Source organism: Sturnira hondurensis, unplaced genomic scaffold (genome assembly GCF_014824575.4).
Source record: "Sturnira hondurensis isolate 20B ecotype Veracruz unplaced genomic scaffold, ASM1482457v3 Scaffold0005279, whole genome shotgun sequence".
Taxonomy (NCBI): Eukaryota; Metazoa; Chordata; class Mammalia; order Chiroptera; family Phyllostomidae; genus Sturnira; species Sturnira hondurensis.
The window spans coordinates 5,642,348-5,667,617 of NW_028077910.1; the positions used below are offsets into that span (position 1 = coordinate 5,642,348).

Consider the following 25,270-nt stretch of genomic DNA (forward strand, 5'->3'; position numbering starts at 1 on the left):
AGGCGGGGGTGGGGGGAGAATGTCAATTTTAAAACTAGGCAATATTAGAAATACTAATGACAAATTTATCTGGGGTTGTTTCAAAGCAAAACATTCAATTTACAGAGGTTGGTTTCAAATTCATTGAACACTGATCACACGTCTGATGCAAACAATGAACAGCAAGGTGTCACTGACCTAAAACACGGTGAAGGTTTANCGGGTATATCATTTTATTTTCAAATTATTATTTTCAGTAAGTTACTGTAACATGACATTAATTTTAAAATAGAAAAACTGTAAAATACTCCAAACCAACTGAATTCAGTATGTTTATGTTGTAAGGCGGGGGTGGGGGGAGAATGTCAATTTTAAAACTAGGCATTATTAGAAATACTAATGACAAATTTATCTGGGGTTGTTTCAAAGCAAAACATTCAATTTACAGAGGTTGGTTTCAAATTCACTGAACACTGATCACACGTCTGATGCAAACAATGAACAGCAAGGTGTCACTGACCTAAAACACGGTGAAGGTTTAAGCGTAACGAAACCATTCGTCATAACATCAAAACCAACTCCCGACTCCCTTCCAGAGACCTCATGATGCAATGGTTTCCCTGGATGGACGTGATCCCCATCACCACTGGTGTTCAGTTTGGTGGCTGGCCTCCCTGTGCAGCAACCCACCTTTCAAATGTCAATTCAAAACCGTTTCTTTTTTCAAAATTAATTTATTCAGGTGACATTGGTTAATAAGATTATATAGGTTTCAAGTGTGCATTTCCATGATACGTGATCTACATACTGTATTGTGTGCCCACCACCCAAAGGCAAATCATCCTCCGTCACCGCACACTGGGTCCCCTTCTCCCTCACCACCCCGCTCCCACGTTTCCAGTCTGAAATGGGACTTCCTGGCTCCAAGTACCCTGTGTTGTTTATTTATTTGCTCTCCCCCAATGGGTGCTGTGCTGCCAACAATGAAAACTGCTAGACTGTATGTAACAAAAACCAAAAAAACTATAACACTTTTCTTGGCAAAAGAAGACAGATCCTGCCACCTAATGCTGCATTTACACGTAAGCATAATGCACTCTTCACCTCACAGCACAACCCAGTGTTATAACTACTTCACAGCAGAGGACCAGCAGACGGACAGGGATGCTACAGTGCCCATCCACAGTCTACAAGGGAAAAAAATTAACACCATGGTAGCAGGGCAGAGAAGATACTGATGTCCATGTAATGTAGCATCTGACCAGAGATCACAATGCAATGTCACGAACAATATATCAAAGCACTGAACCATCTTGATAATCTCTAAACGTATACAAGACCACAGTGGTCCCTCACAAGCTATCAGTCTGGTGATCATTTAAAGCAAAATACAATGTCATTAAGAACGGATAACTGCATGAGTCTATTCTGTATTTAAGTATGATTCTAGTTAATATGTCCATTAATCACTGAAGGCATTTTCCAAATCTATTTTTCTTATCAGCTTCAGCATTTTTGTCATAATCACCAAACTATTCCAGTATTTACTAAATAGTTTTATTTGGATTGCTGCAGTTAAAAATCATAGACAACTACATCAGCATCAGCCTGAACAGGATCTGTGAAATCTAAGGGTCTCCGCCTGGTTGTATTCCCAGTTCACTAGCCATACTGGTTATGTGACCTGGTACAATTGATTTTTGCCGCCTCGTTGCTCAACAGTTATAAATGAGAAAACAATTTCTATACCTTATATAGTTGGGTTTAAAGATTAAATGCAATAATGCACGCAAAAATACAGCAGTACATAGCACAATAATCACTCATCAAAATGTTAACAATATTTATAATGTTTCTTAACATTTTTATTTATAGCTTTTTGTTTATTTTAAGTACTGATTTATTTTTTAAAGGTTTTTAAAAAAATTTTTTTAAAGATTTTATTTATTTATCTTTAGAGGGGAAGGGAAGGAGAGAAGTATCAATGTATGGTTGCCTCTCGTGAGTCCCCTGCTGGGAACTGGCCTGCAACCCAGGCATGTGCCCTGACTGGGAATCAAACCTCAATCGTGCAGTTCGCAGGCTTGTGCGGTTTGCAGGCTTGTGCTCAATCCACTGAGCTATGCCAGCCAGAGCCTGATTTATTTTAATAGTCCTTGTAACACATAAAATCAACAAGTATACACTTTGTACAATATTGCCTTAAGAGGAAAACCTTCATTATCAGATAAATATCAAATGTTTCACCATGCAGATGTGAACAGAATTGCTACCACCTCAGTATTGTTTTTCATCACCAAAATGTATACCAGACAGTCTCTTAACCTCAGGCATGACCCCTAAAACTGTTAAAGTCATTTGTATAAAATGCTTTAAAGAATGTAAGACAAGTGAGTGATTTACAGCCAGAAAATGTTTTCTTCCCAGCCTTGATTTCAAAAGTAGCCAAATGACTTTAACATGCATGTTCCCCCTTCCTCTTGTCACTGTCATCAAAACCCTTACAAAGGGCATTGCCAAACATACAGTAATGACTTCCGAAGCTCAACTGCACCTTGGAACCCCAAGGTTCCTCTCCTTTCTGAAAAACACCATTGTGTTCACAGGCATTCTGCAGTTGAAAATCTATCAAGCAATAATGAACGAATGAATGAATGGAGCACAATGGTGGCATGAGCAAAGCTATTGTCTGGCTAAACACTTGTCTCCCAATCAGTGAGTTTACTGCCTCTGTGCAACTGTCTCGTGTTTGAGAATCTCCTGATATTGTTGTAACCCCTACCTAATGGAAACACAGACTTCTCTCTGCGAACTTCTAGAACTACTAGGTTCCTTCGGATTATTCAATCGATACTCTCATAATACAAAAGACCAAAAAGGACATAGCCCTTTGAATATGGTAAAAATGGTTCTCCTCCTGTTCAAATCACCAACACTGGTTATGTGTTTTGTGGGTGGTGGTACTTGGAGGGGTGTCACAGTTTATTCAAACAAACCAACTTCCTCTCTAACTATACAGGGAAAGCACTGAACTATTAAACTTTTTAAATAATTTTTAAAACTTTTTAAAAATAATTTTTACGTCTCTTAAGGTTATCTGGAAGCCCCTTTAATTAAATACTTTCGTTATATACAGCTGGGCCTACGCAGATGTATGTACACATACATTAGATCATTTGAAAATGAAAGCAAGCGAACACACCTCCAAAGTACTGTCAGTGAGGTAGTTTTTTAAAAAGCTAATTAAGCAGTCTGGCTAGAGACCACATGAACTCTTCCACAAACAGATGAAAAATGTCACAGGCACAGTTTCTAGAGCTGGAATTAGAGTATTTCCTAAGAGCCAAGTAACTGCATGAAAAAAGTGCCTTGGGAATTTTGACCAATTTCAGGTTTTGAAAGGCTCTGAAGGCTGTGACTTCAACAGTTAAGAATTCGATTTGCACAGAATAAGATGTGAGACACAAACAAGAACTACAATTGGCTTACAGTCATTAAAAAATTAAAATAATATACATGGTATAACATCTTAAAAGTCTGTTCGTATTTGTTAATGAATTGAGGTTTCATTCACCATACCAGACCTTCAAAGAGAAGGGTTGGAGAGTAGCTTACTTATTCAATCACCAATAATTCACACAAGGATCCTATGACTTAATTCCCACACCAAAGAGACTGAGGGCAAAACCAGCAAGTTGCATTTTTTGGACCACACGTGTATGTGAGGAGCTCCTGAGTCGCCACCAAGGCTGAGGCCATCCTGCTTCATTCTGGGCTTTTCCCTGCTGCCAGGGGCCTCCACAGCTAACACGCTCACACAGCTCTGGCTCTGACTCTCCATTAGAATATTCACTCACCCACTCTGGGAGCAGAACGAACTAGATTGACTTGAGGTAAATGTACAAATGACGTTTAGAAATCTGAAGTGGTGGAAGCTGAGAATCCAGGGTATAACTTATCATTGAAAACAGCCTTAAAATCGACCAATTATAATTAATTATACCACAATCTCAGACACGTTTAAATGGCATTTTTATAAGTGAAGTATTCACCAATAGGTGAATGAGTAGTGAATAAATAAATAGTAAAAAACCATAAAACTCAGAAGAAAACATGAGGATGTTTCCGTAGTGCTGGATTTGACAGTGGATTCTAGATATGACACAGAAAGGCAGAAACAACCAAAACATTCATGAGGATGAATGGATAAACAAAATGTGATATAATACAAACAATGGAACATTAATCAGCCATAAAAAGTACTGATACATACCATTATGTGGATGAGCCTTAAAAATATTATGCTAAGTAAAAGCAGCCAGACACAAAATGTCAAATATTTTGACTCCATTTATATGAAAGATCCAGAATAAATGAATCAATAGAGACAGAACTCATATGGTTTCCAAGGGCTGAGGGGTGAGAGTGGGGGTCAGGGGATTTAGGGAGTAACTGCCTCATGGGTACAGGGTTTCCTTTCAGGTGATGAAAATGTTTTAGGATGTTATATGCATTTCACTTCAATAAAAGTATTTTTTTAAAAAGATGATGAGCACACAGCCAAAGAAATGTAAGGTAATAAAACTGGGATTACCAATAAACTACCAAAAAGCAACTGAGTATAAATCTCCTGGAGCACAACTTGATTTCACATACATTCATGTGTGAGAGGGAGCTATGTCTAGACACTGTGATGTGCAGAGACCAGTAGGACGCACTCTCTATCCTCAAAGGATGGGTAGTCTAACTGGAAATACGGATACGTAAAACAAATAAACACGAGCAGGGACTTCAGGCATTGTCTAAATTTAGGAAGATTTTAAAAGATACCATCCTGTGAACACATCAATAACTGAAGAAACAGTGATTAGTTATGAGGCCCTAGAGATTTCACAGAAGTCTTACTGCTTTACAGATAAAGAAACTGAGGCCCAGGCCCTTGCTGGTGTAACTCAGTGGATTGAGCACAGGCCTGCGAACCACATGATCGAGGTTCAATTCCCAGTCAGGGCACATGCCTGGGTTGCAGGCCAGTTCCCAGCAGGGGACACACGACAGGCAACCATACACTGATATTTCTCTCCTTCTCTCCTTCCCTTCCCTCTCTAAGATAAATAAGTAAAAGCTTTAAAAAAAAAAGAAAAGAAAAGAAACTGAGGCCCAGAAGCAAACTGATCAGCAGGCACCCACCTGCCGGGTAATGATACAACAGGGTTTGGAACTCAGTTCTTCTAGTTTTTAGCTCAGTGCTGTTTCTCATTTTATTTTCCATCTGGAGTAAGCTTTGTTGTTTCTTAAAATGCTGCTGCAAAGTCATTTTCTCTCAAGGTGTAGTTTTCATACAGAGCCAGGTGTTAGCACATTTCCCTGGCTCAGGTTGGTCTCTCTGACCTGTAACTACTTCTTTCCAAAGGCATGCCACCAGAGAGAAAACAGGCTGGCAAGGGCAGAGTCTGAGCACACTGGTACACAAAAGCCTCGGAGCTAACAAGGCCTGGGTTTAACTACAGGCCCTACTATTTTCTAGCATGACCCTGGGCAGGTTACTTAAAGTCTCTGACTGATCAGCACTCTTGTTTACAAAAAGAGCTACATCCAAGGGTTGTTCTAGAGACTGGAAGATGTAATGCATATAAAGTACCAAGCACAGTGCCTTGTCAAATAATGGCATTAAAAAATAACTTTAACATCGTGCTAGAAGAAGAAAGATACTGTATGGATAATGAGGTTAATAGAGAGTAATCATTCACCACAGGGACAAAGAATTACAGAGTTTCTCAAATGAGCAAGTTAGTTGTTTGGTTCTTCACATACTCTCTTCTAAAAACATGTTTCCATCTTACAGCCTGGAAATAATATCCTCCTTTAAAAAATGTAATGCATTTAAGATTTATGAATTATGATTCTTAAAAAACAGGAATCAAATTTAAAAATGGGAAGGATGGTTGGCTGCTTTCTCATAGTTACCTGCTTCCTCACCCCTCATCCTAGCTCTCTACCTCTCCCCAAATTACCTGTTACCTTTCCCTACTTTCTAGGAAACCTTAGAACACTGGGTGTGGGTAACCATCCCGAGACATCTCTGAATCAAAGGCTCAGCCTCTGTTTTCTGAAGGCTGGATCACCTACATCTCTCTGACACTGGCTTTACTATAAGAATTGCTAGTCTGGCTCTGCCATTGCCCGTAAAAGTAGCAAGTGATCAGAACAACAAAGTGCCAATAACTAAACATTCCTGCCGAAATCTTCTTGCGGTACATCACTACCATGAACCAAAACTGAGTTATAGAGAGAATTCAGAGGTGATGAGTCACCACCATCTCATCACTTAACCATTTAAAACACGTGAAGGAAGGAGCTGCATGAGTTACCAGATCTGTTTTGCCAATTTGAAATACAGGTCTTTTCTTTTCAAATATGTTTGAACTTATTTTGCTATTTAGCAAAAGAAGGCAATAGCAGTAAAGGCAATAGCAGTAAAGAGATAGGGTTTAATTTTCACAGAAAGCTAAACTTCATGAATCTAAATTTTCCTCAATTTCAATAAAACTGAGATTATCTGCATGCTCTATCAAGTTGGTTTAAGGCTTAAATGTTATTCTATATAATTACTGTGTAATTGCAGAGGGTTCTATTTATATTAGCTAATATTTTATTGAATTCAATTCAACAAACACATGTCATGTAAGATGCTATAAGGAATTTAAAGCCACACAGAGGGTTTTACAACAGATACATTACTAACACATTACTACATAAACAAGCAGCAATTGTTTCACTAGAGGCCAAGAGCTCTGGAACCGGACTATAAAAAATTATCCACGGGGTGGGCAGAGGAGTAGATCTACAACTCTCAGTGGCTGAAAATGAATGCAAAGGAAGTTGGGTGAATCCAGTCCCAACAGGTACAACGGCCAAATGTGCTTTTAAAAGAGACAAGCTCTCCGGTGTTAGGCATTATGACAGAGGCCAGTGAGACGGACTTCAATTCCTGATAGTAGAACTCTTGGTTGTGGCTTTGCTGAACCCAATCTAGTTGCCAGATCCTGAGCAGGATGCCAAAGGCACAATGACACTGAAGAGAGCAAGCACTTCTGTTCTTAACTGTGGAGAGAATGGTGTGCTGAATGAGTAATGCACAGGTGCACAGAGCGTGTGGGGGTGGGGGGCAGGCTCCAGCTTTGTGTCCAGGTTTTGTCCAGGGGGTTTTGTGACAGACACTGCACCTCAGCATGGAGTCAGGCGTGTAGCCCAGACATGTCAAGCAGTATGCACATTTGGTTAAAGTCTGGCCTAGCAATAGGAATTAAATAATTAGGTAGAAGGCCTATGAGAAATGATTCAAGAAGTTGATCTTTGGGGGAAAAACAAACAAACAAAAACAAACACTGGGTTCATACCCCCAGCCTGGTACTGCCCCTGGATCTCCCAAGGTCTCGGAACACTTCAAGCTAAACTGTATCACCCTATTCAAATTCAGAACATAACCATTTTAGAATGCATCAGCCCACCAGTTAAACTCATCTATATAATATAAAGATTCAGGCTGTCCTTGTTTTAATTTGCAATGTCAGGTTTTAAAGGCAGATAATCCATGGGTAAGCTTATTTATATTGCACTTAAACCAGTACCTTATAAACTTGAATGTTCTGAGGAATGCCACAAATACAATTCAATAATACTGAGAAAGGGCTTCTGATATTTGACAAAGAAAAGTGCCTGAAAATATTAGGAGCAAAATGAAAATACAGGCATCAAAAAGAACATTAAGAGCAAAGCCTTTTAAAGCAAATCCTCCCCAGCATGTCTTCTCTCAGGCCCACCGAGGGCATCACAAGCCCCTCATACATTCTCATACAGAATAATGAGAACCAATTCAAGCAACTACTGGTATTACAGCTAACAACACATTGTTGTTAGAGAGTTACCAGAAAACTGTGTCTACACAGGTGAGCATAATCTCAATGGGACCCTCCAGGTGGTCTTGTTGAGTGAGGGTCAACTTATTAGAGCAGAATTATTTTAAATTCCATTTTAAATGACCTGAGATAAAACACAAACACATTTTAAAAATATATTAAAATGATTAATTTTGCAAGATAAAGGATAAAAAATACTGTTCATTGAAAGCCTACATATGGCAGGGAAGGCAAGAACAGGGCAGAACTTGTTCGCTGTGGCCCTGTGTATTTTGAAGGGTTGTCTTCACTCTCTCAGCAGATTTCTCTACCCTCAGGAAGGGCTATGAAAGGAAACAAGGATGAATAAAACCTTGTCCACTCTTCTTCCCAGACCCTACTCCCACCCTAGTTGGCTGACCACAATGCCCATTTTTCCCAGGAGGGATAGAAGAGCAAACAAGACAAGACAGCAAATAGCTATTTTCAGAACAACTCCATGAAGAACTGGGGGGCAAATGTGCATTTCTCATGGTATTTGTGCTCCACTTTACAATTCCGGTGTCATGCTCTAGAAGAGCAAGTGTGAAAACAGTGCTCAAATTATTAGCCACAGAATGTGAGTGCATTCCTCACAAGGTCTGTAGTACATTATTCGTCTGTTATAAATGAAAGAACATTATAAACATCAGCCACCTGAAAAATGAATTACAAAAAAATAAAAATAACAATGATAATGTATAGCTTTACCAATATATTGTCACTCAAGGAAGAGTTCAATTATCCATTGCTCTCGGGAGGTTTTACCACGTAAACCACAGAGGATGCCTTTTACCTGCTCCCGGGGCTGGCTCCTGGGCTCCCCCAGTGAGCGTGCATGCTGCGTGCCAACGTAATTACTAGCTTAGTCCTTTTACTGCCTATGTCTCAAATCCACAGGCAAGAGAGAAATGTCTGGGATCCACAGAACAGAACTACTAAAGAAAACCAATAGTTACTATGGGAATGAAATAAATAAATCAAATATCCCATAAAATAAATCAGTTTATATACTTGATGCTATTTTTTTTCCAACCTGGTAGGCTACTGTCTCATAACTACCCAATCTCAGGTTGAAAGTTGTCTCTTGACTAAAGCTGGCAATTTTTTGAAATTAACTTAACTTTACAAAAGTGTTCTGGTTGCTAATAAAAATTCTCCAAATTGTCCAGTGGCCGGGACCTAATAATGAACTTTAAGATGACTGACCAGCTTAACTTACAGCTCTAGAACGCTTCACCTAAACCACACAGAGGAGGCCGGGGAGTAAACGAGAGCTCCTGCAGACCAGCCCTGTTGATGCGGCCTGTCGCCTGCACACCTTTGTTCCTAGGCAGGAAAAAGAAAAGGCTGGGAACTGACAGTAAACAACAACTGCAAACAGGTTAGACCTGACCATTTACAGTCGGATCAAAGGCGTCGGCAAACAGCTCACTCAGAGTTAACTGCGGGAAGGTTAGGTCGCCCTGGCCAGCTACTTTCTCAGCTATAAAAATGAGCTGACGGGTTATTGTTGAAGGGCAGCTGAGTGCTTCCTGGCACCGAGGCTTTCTAGACCTGGCACACTGGTACCACAGCAACGATTTCACTACTAAACAGGCCACAATTTCCCATTCAGCCATTAACCCTCCATTTACTAAGGAGGCCTAAGACAAATGAAAATGAAGGGTGTACACTTGGGAAACAGGTTACCAGAAAGATCTCCTAGCTGATTCACCTGTTTGTCCTCGGCTGAAAAAAAAAACCCAAGCTTTTCAAGAGAATGCGTACATTCTAAAATTGACTTATCCAGACAACTACCAGCTCATAAGCCCTCAGTGTGCGAATCAGGAATGGCCAAGACTAGGCCACATTAGCGGAGGTAAGAAGAGGAGAAGGCAAAATGATTGTGTTCAATAAAAACAATGAAAGTATATCAAGACTGAAATCTCACATATAGTACTATCAATGGTAAGATGAGAAGACAGCCATAAACAGACATACAATATACAAATATGAACTCATATTTATTTACTAACAAAGCCATTCAAGGCAAAACGTTCAGATCATACCCCTCCCTTTTGGGACATCCCACTCAGGTTAAATTGTGAGCATGATAAGACCTGAATTTTTTTTTTGCCTTTTTCATCTCCTTATTTTGATCACTGCATTCACTGCATTTGAGAAACCATTGTGTTTTATATGATTTCTCCCAACTCCAATTTCACACATAAAATATTCCCCATGTGAACAGATGCCTACATTCTGAGGTCCAATAAGACACCTTCAATCTCGTACTTACCAAACGATCACCTTCACTTTTAGAAGAGTGAAATGATATAAAAAATTAGATTAAAACTTTTCTGGCCACAGAGATGAGAGATCAGATTTGTTAGGCAATGTGTGGAACAAGGTGAAGAACAGACAGGGAGAGAGAAGGGTTGGGGTAGAAGCTGACCCTTTGAAAAGAGGATCGGAACTAGACAGATTACCTAACACGGAGAAGGAAACAAAGACAAAACAAAACACACATGCACACATGCAAACCAGAAGAAGGAAATAATCTGGTGGGTTGGAGGGGAAATGACAAACCAGGCAGAAAGACCACTCCCAAAAAACAGAGAGCCCCAATTAAACTTTGAATGGCAGCTGTTTCCCAATTAACAGGTCTGTAAAGATAGCACACACAAGATGCTCAAAATAGCAACTCATGAAAAGCATTACAGGAATCCAAGGGCTACTCACTAGTCCATTTCAGCTTTGAAATGGTATTTTTAAAAGCTACTCTCCTTCAGTCCACCCCATCAAGACAAACAGAGCTCAGTGGAAACACGGGATCCGATACCCAGGGCCTGTGGCAAGTCATTGTCCCTGTCAACGATGCACATGCCAAAAGAAAGAAAGAAACCCAGTCATGTCTATCCAGGCTTCCTTCTAGAACAGAGACTGATTTTCCACCCATGTGCCAAGATACAATGGTGCACTACAAGAATTTTTAAAACATGCAATACTTGACTATTTAATCAGAGGCACTGACCTCTTTTCACTTAGATTGTAATTTTTTAAAAAAAGACAACAGCCAACACAATAGCCATCCAGTGTGAATGAATCAAAATTATACCTATCTTTTTGTCATACTGTCAAAAATATAATACATTTTTTGGTGTGCCACAAAACTTTAGTAATTAGTTCACATGTGCCACGACATGGAAAAGGCTGGGAATCGCCGTTCCAGGACAGCAGGCTGCGTGGCCTGGTGTACTGAGGTCTGTGCTTACAGATTCCAGAAAACAGCTTTTAGGTTCTGCTCCCTAAAATCCTTCCTGGCCTCTGAGGTGAGCTACACTGTCTGAGACCTTTTGAAAATGTAGATTTTCAGGCTCTGGAACCTGCCTTTTTTCACAGGATGGCGGCTTCTCCCTCCCTCGCCCCAGAATCACACGCTGCCCCTCACCCCCACTAACTTTGATATGGGGGTTCTAGGGAGGAGTCAGAAAAAGCAACCTAGAAAGAACATAAAGAAATACAAGAGAGAAAAAAATAAGCACATTCAAGATCCTCAAGGCACATCTCATGTGTACTCATTTTAAGCCAAATTAGCTGAGTCTTAATTTCAGCACTATGTTTAAAAGAGGGGGAAAAAAGACAGCTGAGTTCCATAAATTTTATCCTATTAATGGGTATTTAATTAAATAAATTTCAAATAATAAAGATGACTATGATTTGGCCAAAACTAGTTCTCCAGCTTTAGTCATAATAAAGCAACTATTAAATTTCTATGGCAACAGCAAAATGATCATAGGCTTTTTATGTAAAATAGAATAATAAGCACCCTATTAAGAAACACTCTATGCTGTTATTGCACTTATTTGTGATTACTGGCCACCACTGATATTTTAATATGAAACACTATGCATCTAAGAATAGGTAAACAGAGTAGTTGATAAAAGTGTTCACAAACATTTTTAGTTGACAGCCAGGACCACAGAATCAGAACTCCCCTGGGGATGACAAGGATTTAAGGGCTGTCCAGTTCAGTCCGAGCCAGGTAGCTCAGTTGGGTTCGATCCCTGGTCAGGGCACATACAAGCAGCAACTAGTGAATGCTTTAATAAGTAGAACAACAAAGTGATGCTTCTCTCTCTTTCTCCCTAAAAGTCAATAAATAAAAATTAAAGTTTAAAAAAAAGTCATCCAGTTCAATTGCCCAGTTAAGACTTAAACTGCTGAACAAAATCTCTAGTAAGTAGCCAGATACTTCAAGTAACGTAGATTCACTTTTTCAAAAGGCAGCAAATTCCATTTTTCAGTGATCTTAATTAATGTAGGGTTTCCCTTTAAATAAACAGAAATCTGAATTCTGTTCCTAAGGGTCATACAGAGTAAATGTACCCAACATCCCATAAAACGATCCTGCCGATACTCGGAGAGGAAGATCTTAACAGGCCTCCTCTTCTACAAATGCCATCACTTGGGACTTCTTTCTTTCCTCTCTCCTTCCATGAGACAGCTTATAACCACACTGCCATGAGTCAACCTAACTATCTACCTCGTCTACTGCCCTTTTAAAAAGTAGGTTCTAAAAACATTACACTCCATTGCTCTGTAAGCACAAGGCGTGGAGAATCATCATCACCCTGGTCAAGTTCAGGCAGAAACAAGCCTTTCCTCCACACCGTGGCCATCTGACCAATGAGGATGAATCACTGAATCGTCCATGCCTCTGGTGACCCATGGACCTTTGCAGTTGGGAACCCAACCCAGTGCAGAATTAGGCAGAGCCTGAACATCAGGGTCCTGTCCAGTTCAAACCTAAAGAAGATTATGATGTCAGTGTTTTGTTTTGTTTTTTCATTCTGAAATGTACTAGGTTACTGAGATCATTGGTAGTTGAATCAGCACTAGAGTCACTATTTAAACATGTATATTTTCACATTTATATATTATGACTAATTTTTATGTATATTATATGAAGTCATTTAGATATTATAGTTATATTTTTAGGTATGTAGACATTGTCATATGAAATCATAGCATAAAGTTCACTTTGTATGAAATAGTCTCATTATCTGTAACTATAACTGAAAGGTTTTTGTAACAGAATAGTCAGGCATTAAGTCTAATTTAATCAAGATACTAAAGTATTTATTTTATATTATTTTTAGTCCCAATTTTTGTAAATGTGTCAGTGGTAAAATTTAAACTCTAACAATTTGTGTAAGATTAATGACTTAATGATTCTACATATGGGTAACATATCTAAAAAGCAAATAACTTCTCATTTGACGAATCTATCACTTAAGCCAGGAAAAAGAATGTTTTCATCCCTAAAACTGTAGTTGATTCACACCCATTTGGGTGTTCACAAGCAAATCTTTTCATTTTTTGCATATGGCTAGGAAGGGTTTTTTGTAAGCACTACAAAAATGCAGAATCTTAAGAAAAATTAGCACCGAAGTCTTTTTAAAACCTAAAGCAATCTAATATTGATCGATTTTACTGAAGCACATCAGTAACTTTGATGGCCTTTATTCCACCAGTCCCTTTATTCCACCAGTTAACAGTTTGTAACTATGTCTACTATACTTAACTTTGATTGATTTTTGGAAAGTGCCAATATAATTTGTAAAATATTCTGTAATGGTTTTACTCTGAGAAGCTTCTATTTGATTTTATTATTATTATTTTTTCACTTCCTTTTGTGGACTGACATCTTCCCTTTACCCCGCTGCTGCTGTTTGTGTGAGGGACGTTCACAGTCTAATCACATCGCTATGGGTTTATAGCAACTTATGGTGCTCTCAACTAGAGGGGTTCCCAGTGGCATTACCTATTCAAAAAGAGTAAAATACAATCATCTACATTTATTAACAACAGCCCAAAGTCTAGAATTCCTACTGTAGACCAGTAGGGTGAGATGGGAAAAATTCATCTTTTTATGCATAATAGACAAGTATATTTTTATAAATATTATTTCACCAAATCTAAGATATCACCATAAGAAGATGCAATACATATACACCCTACCCCTTTCTCCTTTAACTTCAAATGCAAATCCACTGAACTTCAGTTGAACTCTGTATTCCCATAATCATCTCATTTGTTTTACTTCAAGTAAGTTAAATACAAAGCAGTTTTTACATTTTTTAAATATCCAAAATTTACAAAAGGACCAGTCACTGTCCCCTTGAAGAAACTGGCAGTCTCAATATAATATGCACTAAATCCAAACTGAAGACAATTTCCAAGACCAGCCATAAATCTGGCTTGCTCATATCCTGAAAGCACAAAACATTTGTTCAGATCTCTTAGCACAATTGCTTAACAAAGTAAAAATAACTTACTTTCAAAAGTTCAGTATCACTGGACAGACTGTAAACAATGCTAGCAAAGTTTGGTCACTCCATGGACTTGGCAATATGTCTGATGTGCATTAAAATGTCATGTCCTGCAAATATGTTTTCTAAAAATCAGTCCCAGCATGGTGAAAACCACTGCCCCACCCAACATTTAAAAAAGTTCTACATTCCTCTTTATCTCATTGATTATTAGAATATAATAACCAATGAAGAACATTCTCTGCTAAAAAACAAATTATACTATCTTCTCCAATTGCTTCCTATCTACCAGCTCCCCACCTCCACCACCACATCTGGAAGAAAGCTATATTGGGAGGGGCTTAAAATAAATATATGAATTATTATCCATGCTTTGAAAAAGTCATTTCTGACTGTGGACAATATGTCAGCCTAATCTATGATCACTGTATCTGCATGATAACTAAACTTTTTTTAAAAAAGATTTTATTTCTTTATTTTAGAGAGATGGGGAAGGGAAGGAGAAAGAGAGGGAGTGAAACATCAATGTATGGTTATCTCTAGCACACCCCATACTGGGGATATGGCCTGCCACCCAGGCTTGTGCCCTGACTGGGAATCAAACTGGTGATGCTTTGGTTCACAGGTTTGGTTTGCGTTCAATCCACTGAGCTACACCAGCCAGGGCCGTGATAACTGAACTTCTAAATGCTGCCGTTCTCCAGAAGTTGGGAGAAAAGCAGACTGCTCTAATTTGTGTTTCATCACTCCTTCTGTTTTTCTTGCTCCCAGGTGATCACAATATTCTTATGAGTTAGTTCAAGCATAAAGAAGGAAGAAGTAAATAAAGGCTCAGATGATAACTGCCGGAGTGTGGTCCAAACCTGGGCTGCACAGGATGAGATATACCAGGAAGTTAAAAAAAGAATTGTTCTCTCTAGAGACTTTAAAAAGAATCCCTGTCAATGCCAAGGTTTTATTTAGTTATCTCTTATTGTCCTAATTTTACTGACTTCACCACTCACAAAATGATTCAATATATCTGAAGAAGTCTAATCTATCAAAACTTACCAAGCAGAATACAACAGTTTGAAGACTATGTACATAAAAGTAGAAAGTCATGTATGATCCACAGAATGCTCTGGTCACTTTTTCCCCCTGTAAATTCTATTACTTATTTCATATTTGTCTCTCAGTGGTTCATTTTTCATGTTCGGAGAGCAAGCACTAATACCTGCTTTTGAGTAGATATCAAGCAAAAATAACACCAAACAAATTTTCCAATTTCTGCCAGTTTTCACACACCTAGCAACAATTTACAGACTGACTGTAAACCAAGCCAAAAGGACTGCAAAAGTCCATGGGCTGGTACCTGCAAGAAGATTGAGGTGTGGCAGCAGGGGCTAATAAAAAAGCTGGGGTGGGAACTCTCTGGGGGTGAAGCCAACACTGCCCTAAGAGCTCTTTGGTGGGACAGTTTGGGAGCCCCTCAAAAACAGGATCAAATCAGGCAAAACAGACTAAAGACATATAAAATAAACAAAATGAACAAAAGCAACAAAGGGGAAAACAAAGATTCCTATAAATCGGGAAAGGCAGAACGCTGAGCTATTATTTTCCGTCATAATATATCTCCCAAAAGAAGGGAAATAATGAACAAACCCTTATTTTAGAGCAAACTCAGTAATGAAACTTCTCCAGAAAGGTTTCATGTGCTCAACACATTTGCAAAAATAATTTAATTTAGCTGCTAGTGTTTACAGACTACATAAAATATCACAATATAATGTGGTCCACTCTACCTTTATAACTGATTTTCCGGAATATAGTCTCTCAAATATAATTGTAAACAAACTTTTTTGAACTTTTGATAGATAAAACTTGCCTTATTTTATTCATGCAAAACAACTTTGAGCCCTATGAATTCCTTTCATCCTTACTTGATATATCATTTCAGATGACCAATAACTACTAAACATAGCATTAATGAGCTGCAAAATAAATGTCACTCCTAAAAAAATAATCAATCAGTCCCACTGTCCCTTGAGAAAAATTATGCTGCCTCTAGTCATATTACCTCACAGTAGTAAAAAACAGTCAAAATATTGGTTTTTGGCTTTATACTCTCTCTTACTCTCTCATTACATCACAAAGAAATACATAGTTGAATAATGTATCTATCTATTTTTCATTTTTCACATACAGCATAGAAGTATATATAAATATCCTAATTTTATATTAAGATACCTCATAATGATTGATTGACTTCAAGTTTAAAATCAAAATGCCAAGTACTGAAAAAAATGTAATACCCAGCCCTACCTATTAAACCATAGTGTAATATGTAAACCACAGTGTACCAATGTATAATATTACAGTAACTAACAAGGAATAAAAATGGAATGCCTGGCTATAACAAAAAACAGATACAGGAGAGGCAAATTTCTTTACCTATCAAATACTGAGAATATATTATCTTTCTGAAGTGCTCTCAGATTACTACTACTTAAATTTTGAGTAACTTTAAACACTTCTCTAAAATATATTGCATTAGCCCCTGCTGGTGTAGGTCAGTGGATTAAGCATGGGCTGCAAACCAAAGGGTCACTGGTTCGATTCCCAGTCAAGGCACATGCTGGGATGCAGGCCAGGTTCCCAGCGGGGGCCACATGAGAGGCAAGCACACACTGATGTTTCTCTAACTCTCTTTCTCCTTTTATTCCTCTCTCTAAAACTAAATAAATACAATCTTTTAAAATACATTGCAAGAATTAAAAAAAAAAAGATGAATTGAGACCTGACCAGTGTGGCTGAAGTTGGACATCATTCCTCAAACCAAAAGGTCTCTGGTTCCATCCCCGATCAGGGACCATGCCTTGGTTTGAAGTCCGGTCCCTAGTCAGCACATGTATGAGAACCGCCCATTGGTGTTTCTCTCCCTCTCTTTCTCCCTCCCTTTCCCACACTCTAAATATACATAAATAAAATCTTTTTAAAAAAGATTAATTTAGCCCTGGCTGGTGTGGCTCAGTGGACTGAGTGTTGGCCTACAACCCAAAAGGTCACTGGTTCAATTCCTGGTCAGGACACATGTCTAGGTTATGGGCCAAGTCCCCATTTGGGGGTGCACAAAAGGCAACCAGTTGTTGTTTCTCTGACACATCAATGTTTCTCTTCTTCTTCCCCCTCCCTCCTCTCTTTCTAAAAATAAGTAAGCAAAATCTTTGCAAGAGAAAATTGTATCATTGGCTATTTAAAAAATTATTTGAAAACTCTATAAGGAGAATGCAGTTTCCTCTACAAGCCAACCACAGTGAAATAGCTATGGCATGGATACTGAGGCCACACTCTTCTAAATTTAAAGCCAAGTTTTAAATTTCCACCAGCTACCAGCCGTATGATCCTGAGCATAATACTAATCTTCTCTGTCTCAGTTTCCTCATCTATGAAACGAAGAAAGTAATGGCACCAATCTCATCAGAATTGAGGAAAAAGTGAGTTAGTGGATATACGGGGCTTAGAAGAATGCCTGGCAACGTGCTTAGATCAGGGTTAACCCCCTCGGCGGGTTAGCTGAGGCCGTCAGTGTTACATCACAGCTGCAGCTGCCATTCCACTCTTTTCCCAACATCCCTGGGATATTCCTATTTTAACCAATAAGGTTAAAGATGCAAACTTTTCTACAAGTACGCATAGTCTTTAATAAAAATATTAAGACAACAAAAATGATTAATACCATAGCTTGAGATGAGGTGGTGATGCTGGTTTTTAAGCTTTTTAATCAGGGTAAGCCAATTAACCATTTATTCCAGCTAGTCAAATCACTGATTTCTCATTGACTAAATAAGAACAGTATAATTCATTGTTGCATAGGAATCTACTTTCCCATTCATAAAAACATCTATCCTTCCCATCAACTATAAGAAACCTTCATTTCCCTCATAATGCCAAGCAAAGTTTCCTGGATGATAAATAGCAGGCACATGATAAATAACTTAGGTCAAAATGGATGTGTCCTCTGCACACCACAGGCTCATTCAGTTGCACTGCCAGTGATGTGGCTGGCCCTTCCCACCCCAGCTCAGCTAAGGTTTCTAAACCTTGAAATACAGAACATGTAATTGCAAGGAATGTCTAATGTCATCCTGTAAGCTGCGTCTTCAATCCATACAGCTAATACTAGAGCATGTCCAAAATGTAGACTTTAGTATAAAAAAATGACTAAATGCACTAAAATGACAAGAAAATTCCATTTTATATTTGTCTTTTAATATAGAATAAGTTTGAACCTCTAGTATTAAGTGGTTATAAAGTAATCAAAACTCCTTTATATCAATCTTTTTAAGGAATTATTCAGCTGGAATAAAACTCTACTACCCATTTCATAACTTACTACGAATGTTGTATTGGCCAAAAAGTTCTTGTGGGTTTTTTCCATAAAATAAAAGACACATTTTTAATTTTCAGCAATAACTTTATTGACTTGGATATTTTGAGTATGTCAGCTATCTCCTGTGTAGTATAATGTTTATTGTTCTCAATTAATGTCTTGATTTGGTCACTATCAACTTCAAATAGTCTGACAGTGGAGCACTGTCCAGTGAGAAATCTCCAGCATGAAACTTTGCAAAGTACTTCTGATACATTTGCTTAGTCACAGCACTTTCTCCAAACACTGTACAAATCGTGTTTCGCATTTCAGTTGCATTTTTTACCTTTCAGGCAATAATAAAGGATAATATGGCAAAACAATGCTTATTTTCTTCCATCTTCAATATTAAAATGGCCTCCCAGAAATTCACCAATTTTGATAAGTGTTTTTCAATGCACACTGATATGACAGCTGTCACAATACAATCTAACAAAATTGTTTTGAATGAAGGTGAAGACAATTAAGTGCTACTACAGCCATCATACAGAAAATACCAAATGAACTTTTTGGCCAAACCAGTATTATATGCTTTGGGAGGAAGGTATGTGTATAGAAGTGAACAGAAATGAAGGAGTTGGAAACTCAGTGCTTAAAGTTTTATTCTCACATCTCTCTATTTACCAAGGCATTCTGGTTTATCTACGAAAACTTGGCCACAAGTGGCCAGAATAAAGACATTTCAGTGGGGCTGTCTTTGACTTTCTTCCTTTTTCTCTAACCCTTTCTCATTCTCCTGGAGAAGTGTCTCTGGTGCGTGCTTAGTTTCTAAAGGTCTGGTGAGACTATGGCTACTACAGTGAATGCTGAAGACTGAAGGAAATATTTCCCATCTCTTTGAGTCAGAAAATTCTGAACACAAGAAGATCCATTCAAGGCATGATGGAGTGCCTCACAGAGGCAGCAATATGTTCACAGTTGGCAAACAGAGATCTGTTTGGACAGTGAGCATAGCCATCCACTCAGTAAACATCAGCTTTCCTATTAGTTCACAGCAGAGAGAACCAGACACTGGCGGCCCTGCTTTCAGACTCCAGCACCACTTTGGAACAAGCCTTCTAAACAGAATGCCTTTGTCTGACAGTCACAATTCAGTGAGTCCCAATGGCTTTCCTAGAAGCCATGTCTGTCTATTCACAATTGCATGTGGCACAAAATTCATTTGTAAAGGTCTGGGGAAAAAACAGTAATGGGAAAACCCCCAATTTCCATTTATAGTAATAGATAAGGAAGTGATAGAATGGTGTTCTACCAATCAGCAAGAATAGCAGCAGGAAAGGTACCAAGTAGATGATGAATGTAATAGGCTGTCTCTCCCCTTAAGGTGCTTTGGGGAAGAACAAGGATATTGTTACCTGGAAGAACACCAAGTATAACCTTTCAGAGGAAGTCAGAGAAATGATGGGCCAAATCAAACAGCAAACTTCCTGTGGAGTGTACACAAATGTGATATCCTTCCCCAGAAGGTTTCAAAATGATACACTTATGCAGTTTAAGAATTGTCAGTTCTGAAAGAATGGGAACACTGATTAGATGCCCAAAATTTCACCAAATCCTCCATGTCATGAGTAAAAGCAATACAAAGAAGGCAAACTCATGGCCTTTCTTGTTCTCTCAACACTTTGGGCATGAATTTGCTGTAGGACGACTTTGCCCTTATGTATCTGTTAACAGAATTCTGCCAGAATGTCATTTGCTTACTATAAATATGAAATCAAATAAAAATGAGTATGACATTAAGATACGTTACAGGGGAAGGTCCGAGGGAGAAAGCAGTGTCTCCCCAGGATATTATACTGCCTATACCTTATAGTATTAACTTATTCTTTTTATTTTGTGTGTGTTCATGAAAGAGAGGAAGGGAGGGGGAAAGTGGGGGAGAGAAACATCAATGTTTCCTCTTGTGCGCCCCCTACTGGGGACCTACCCGAAACCCAGGCATGTGCCCTGACTGGATATCGAACTGGCAACACTGTGGTTCGAAAGCTGGCATTCAATCCACTGAGCCACTCCAACCAGGGCAACTTATTCTTTTTACTAAGTATTTATTTGTTACCTTACCTCTCCACCAATATCACTTCTATATACGTCAGAAATGAAGTGAAAATCTCAGAACCTAGACAAATCTCCATGTTTCAAAGAGCAAACACTGTTACTTAGGAAAACTATGCCAATTTAGTAAAACTACCACCAGCCCATGGCTGGCTCTGTATAGTCTAGAAGCTAAAAATGGTTTTCACATTTTTATTTATTTTTTTAAAAGAGTGTATTTATTTATCCTTAGAGGGGAAGGGAAGGAGAGAGGGAGAGAAATATCAATGTATGGTTGCTTCTCATGCGTCCCCTGCTGGGAACTGGCCTGCAACCAAGGTATGTGCCCTGACTGGGAATCGAACCGCGGTTGCTTGGTTCGCAGGCCCGCACTCAATCCACTGAGCTACACCAGCCAGGGCTGGTTTTCACATTTTTAAAGGCTGTAAAAGAAATAAAGAATAATATGCATCAGAGACCTTATTAAGAGATATACAGAAGCTCCAGTGGCGCAATCGGTTAGCGCGTGGTACTTATAAGACAGTGCATAGCGGAGATATACTATCTTACTCTTTACAAAAAAAGAGTTTGTCAACTCTGCACTAAACCATTAAAAGGCCTCAAATAATAACTGTTGATTCTATTTAAGCCAAATCATGAAATGTGAAGCCAACTTCTCAAAGTGCTTTCAAATAATCTCTTCTAGGAGTCAAGGACAAGAGGCTCTGGGGAAGATGAGCAAGACAGAGCTGAGGACCAAAGTGGTCCACCAGGATTCTACTCATTCAACAACAGAAGGCTAATCAGACAACCCTAAGAGTTCATAAAAAAACAAACTCTTTCCTTGGGGAGTACACTTAATAAATCGTTCAACTTGGAGAATTCCTTCACTTACAAAATTAGGAATAATAACCAACCACTTGCCCTCAAAAGGGCAAATCAAGTGAGTCAAAGGACAGGAAGAAAGCAGAGAGGGTGGGAGAGACCTTTACTCGTATCATGTGGGGCTCTATGGTCTTTGTGTAGAATATGCTAGGAAATACCAAATGGCAGGCGAAGCAAGCGGAAGGCCTTATAAAACTTGTTTTTTCCCTACATACACAAAAACAACCTCAGATAGCTATCTTTTCCAATGAATAAAGGAAAAAGGTTTTAACAAAGGCAAGCTGATGAGTTGTTCACAAGAGGATGGAGAAAAAGGGTAATTAGAAATTCTTGATGATTTAAGTTCCTACCTCAAGCTCACCTCCTTAGTCTGGGAACCCAGCAAATGTGATTTTCCAGCTCAACTGCAGTTCAGTTGCCTTTTAAGGAGGGTTAAGGTCAAGCCTCAAATTTTCATCCAGTCAAGGGTTTATTTAGGAAGCCTGCCACTTTTACAGAAACTGATCATGCACACCCACTATTCAGAGTACATGTATTCAAGTTATTGGAGCATGCAAAAACTCATGAAGTAGGGTTGCCAGATAAAATACATACTCAGAACACAATCAGTTAAATTTAAATTTGAGATACACATTAATTTTTTCATGTATGTTCCAAATACTACATAGGACATGCTTACACTATGAAAAAAAATTGTTGTATATCTGAAATTCAACTTTGACTGAGCATCTTGTATTTTCACTTGCTAAACCCTACGACCTTATAGGAAGACACGAAGGGGATTCGTGGTTGTTCACAAGAGGTTGTTCACAGTTAAAGCTGCCCCTTTGTAACACGCCTTAGGCTGGAGGGTGATAACTGACCAGGATGACTTTAGGTCAATAATTTTCCACTGGTGTGCCGCCAAGAATCTTTAAAACATGCAATATCCGAGTCTTCTCCTTTAGACTGTCAAATTAAAAAACGACAACAGCCAGTACAATACTCACCTTGGGTAAATGAATCAAAATTATACCTAATTTTTCTGTCAACAAAAATTTATTTTTGGTGTGCCACAGAATTTTAGTAATTACTTTATGTGTGCCATGAGATGCAAAAGTTGAACATCACCGACTTAGACTCTCACTAAGTCAGCAAGGTGTGCCAACGATACTACAGGAACATGTCTGAAGGCCCAGCAGGAGAGTCCCCTTGTCTCACCACAAGGAGAGAAAACGCCACGACAGGGAAATGCTCCAGAAAGGTAGACTCACCTTGCAGTGCTACCACCACTTCTCCCACGGCCACACTCACAAGAAAACCACTGGCAGAAGAGCACCACTAAGGAGCTAACTAAAACCAGCCCCCCACACCTCACTACACACACACACACACACACACACACACACACACACACACACGGCCCACATCCCTAATATGTGCAAGTAATGGTTGTGTTACATTATCCTTTAAAGAGAAAAAGAAACGAGAAGAACCTCACAGACACTAAAGGGCCTGGAGAGCAGCCAGAATCCGGGTGGAAAAACTGAATCCACCCTGTGCTTTCACCGCTGGGTCTGGAGTTTTCTTGAGAGGGGCACGGGGCCAGAACTCAAAGCCGCCATAGGTTTCCAATAGAAGGCTAAGAGAACTGCACTGCAGGAGCCCTCAGAGAGCCTGGCAGGAACAGGGAGCTCGGAAAGCATGGCTGGCCTGCATGTCCACAGTGGGATAAGATCCTAAGCATCGTTCAAATAAATCCACTAAGAAGTTGGTTTCAGCTAACAAGTGCTGTTCAAAGTCTAACTTTCTGCCCACATCTGCACATGGCAACAATTATGTTGGCAACTGCCACAAAGATAGCCCATCTATAAAAAACTGAACAAAGGCAAAGGTACTTAAGTGCACTCTTGAAAAAAATACCCACTTCTTCAATAGTTCCTCTCTCTTCTCTCCAAACTACGGATCATTTTTACCCAGATTTCAGGTACGGTTGTGTGTGTCAAAGACAGACAAGGAACTGAGGGCATGCATCCCACTGCATTCACTTCTTTAAACTCCAACTCCAATGAAAAAAAATGATATATGTAACTTTTCCCTGGGACAGAGTAGCACAACTGTGTTGAAAATAAAATATTCCTAACAGCTACCACCCTGTCGCTTGACATGTTAAAAACATGAAAACAGCTCTTCACATGCTTCTTCCTCTTCCTGTTCTCCTGCCTCAGAGTAGGCATCCCAAGGTCAGGGGGTCAGCAGACATGGCCAGTGACAACTGGAGCGGGGGGAGGAGGACGTCCATGTGTATGGACAGCGCAGCAGGGGGTATCCACCTAAAGGGCAGGGCCTAGAATGGGGACCTGGAGACCACTCTGGCTGAAGATGAGTCACTCACAGTGGCAGCTGGGTAACGGGAGGGCAAGGAGGGTGCGCATGAAGAGAGGCACCTGGCACGTGCTATCTGAGCCGAAGGGGCAAGGCAGGTGACTCACACTGCAAGGCTGGTTACTCATGCCGGGAGCCAAATTTCTCACTGTCATAAGAGGAAGTTTTACCAACAATATATATATTAAGATATAGAAATAAATATGACATGTGTTTGTGCATTGGTTTTCTTGGCATGTGTATATCTATGTGAGTGTATAAGTATGTACACAGACATTCAAATACATTCCAGCTCTGTTAACCAAAGGTCCCGAAGAGGTTCCTACCCAAGAGTAACAGATAGAGATCTTGGCTTCTAAAGATCATTGTCTGGAGAAAACAAATAAAAAAGGATATCCTAAGGAAACGTTTAATTCAGGACTAGGGCAGGAAAATTTCAAGATGAGTCTAGAACATCTTTTTGTAGCAGTAAGGAAATCCTCAAAGAAAGACGGGGACATGTTAAAATGGCAGGTAAGATGGCTTGAAGAGGCTTTATTTTAAACATAAAAATAAATAATGTTAATAATGAATTATAACCTACTGAATTAAAACAAAACCATGAGTCTGTACTAGTATGCATAAATAAATAAATAAACAGACATTTTGATACTGATAAAACACAAAATCATTAAATAAAACTTTTAAGTCTAAAAACCCTTCCTAGCAATTAAAAGATTTCATGTGGGAGGCCTTGTCAAATCCCAACTACCTGAACCTTTGACATTTGAAGAAACAACTCACAGCCACCTAAAAATGTTCTCTATAATAATGATTAACAATGTACATTTATAAAAGTTCACAATTAATGCCAGAAATCATGCTACGCATTTCTCAAAATCTCATTTAATCCTCACAACTTTTTGAGGTAGAAACTATTATCATCCCTCTTTAACTGTTGAGGAAATTAAGGATTAGAGCATTATGTAACTCATTTAAGTAAGTAAGTTCGAGGCAAAGACAACAGTGAACCCCAACAGTCTGCTTCCAAAACCTCAGCTCTTAACGGCTTGTGCCCGCTCCTGGGTGCCTAAACTGCTCACTGCAGTTCTGCAGGCTGGTGTGTGATTTAACTGGTACTATTCTGTGGACACTGGGGTCAACTGGGAAGGAACCCCTCTACATTCTCCCTCCAGACTAATGGTCAAGCACAGGGTTTCTCAAAACGCAACTTGCTAAAAACAAGCACTTTAAAAAATGAGGTTATCAGAAGAAAACAGTATGAAGAAAACCTGAGTTACGCAGACGTGGAGCCCTAAGAATCTACAATGATGCCAAACTTAGCAGGACAGAACCTTTAGTCACTGAGC

The 25,270-nt window shown here is 39.1% G+C and overlaps 1 protein-coding gene across 8 annotated transcripts in view; it reads right to left on the reverse strand.

Moving 5' to 3' along the window:
• Positions 1-25,270, reverse strand: part of FNDC3B (fibronectin type III domain containing 3B) — a 320,028-nt gene that overhangs the window by 150,642 nt on the left and 144,116 nt on the right. The gene's annotated exons all lie outside the window — the stretch shown is intronic.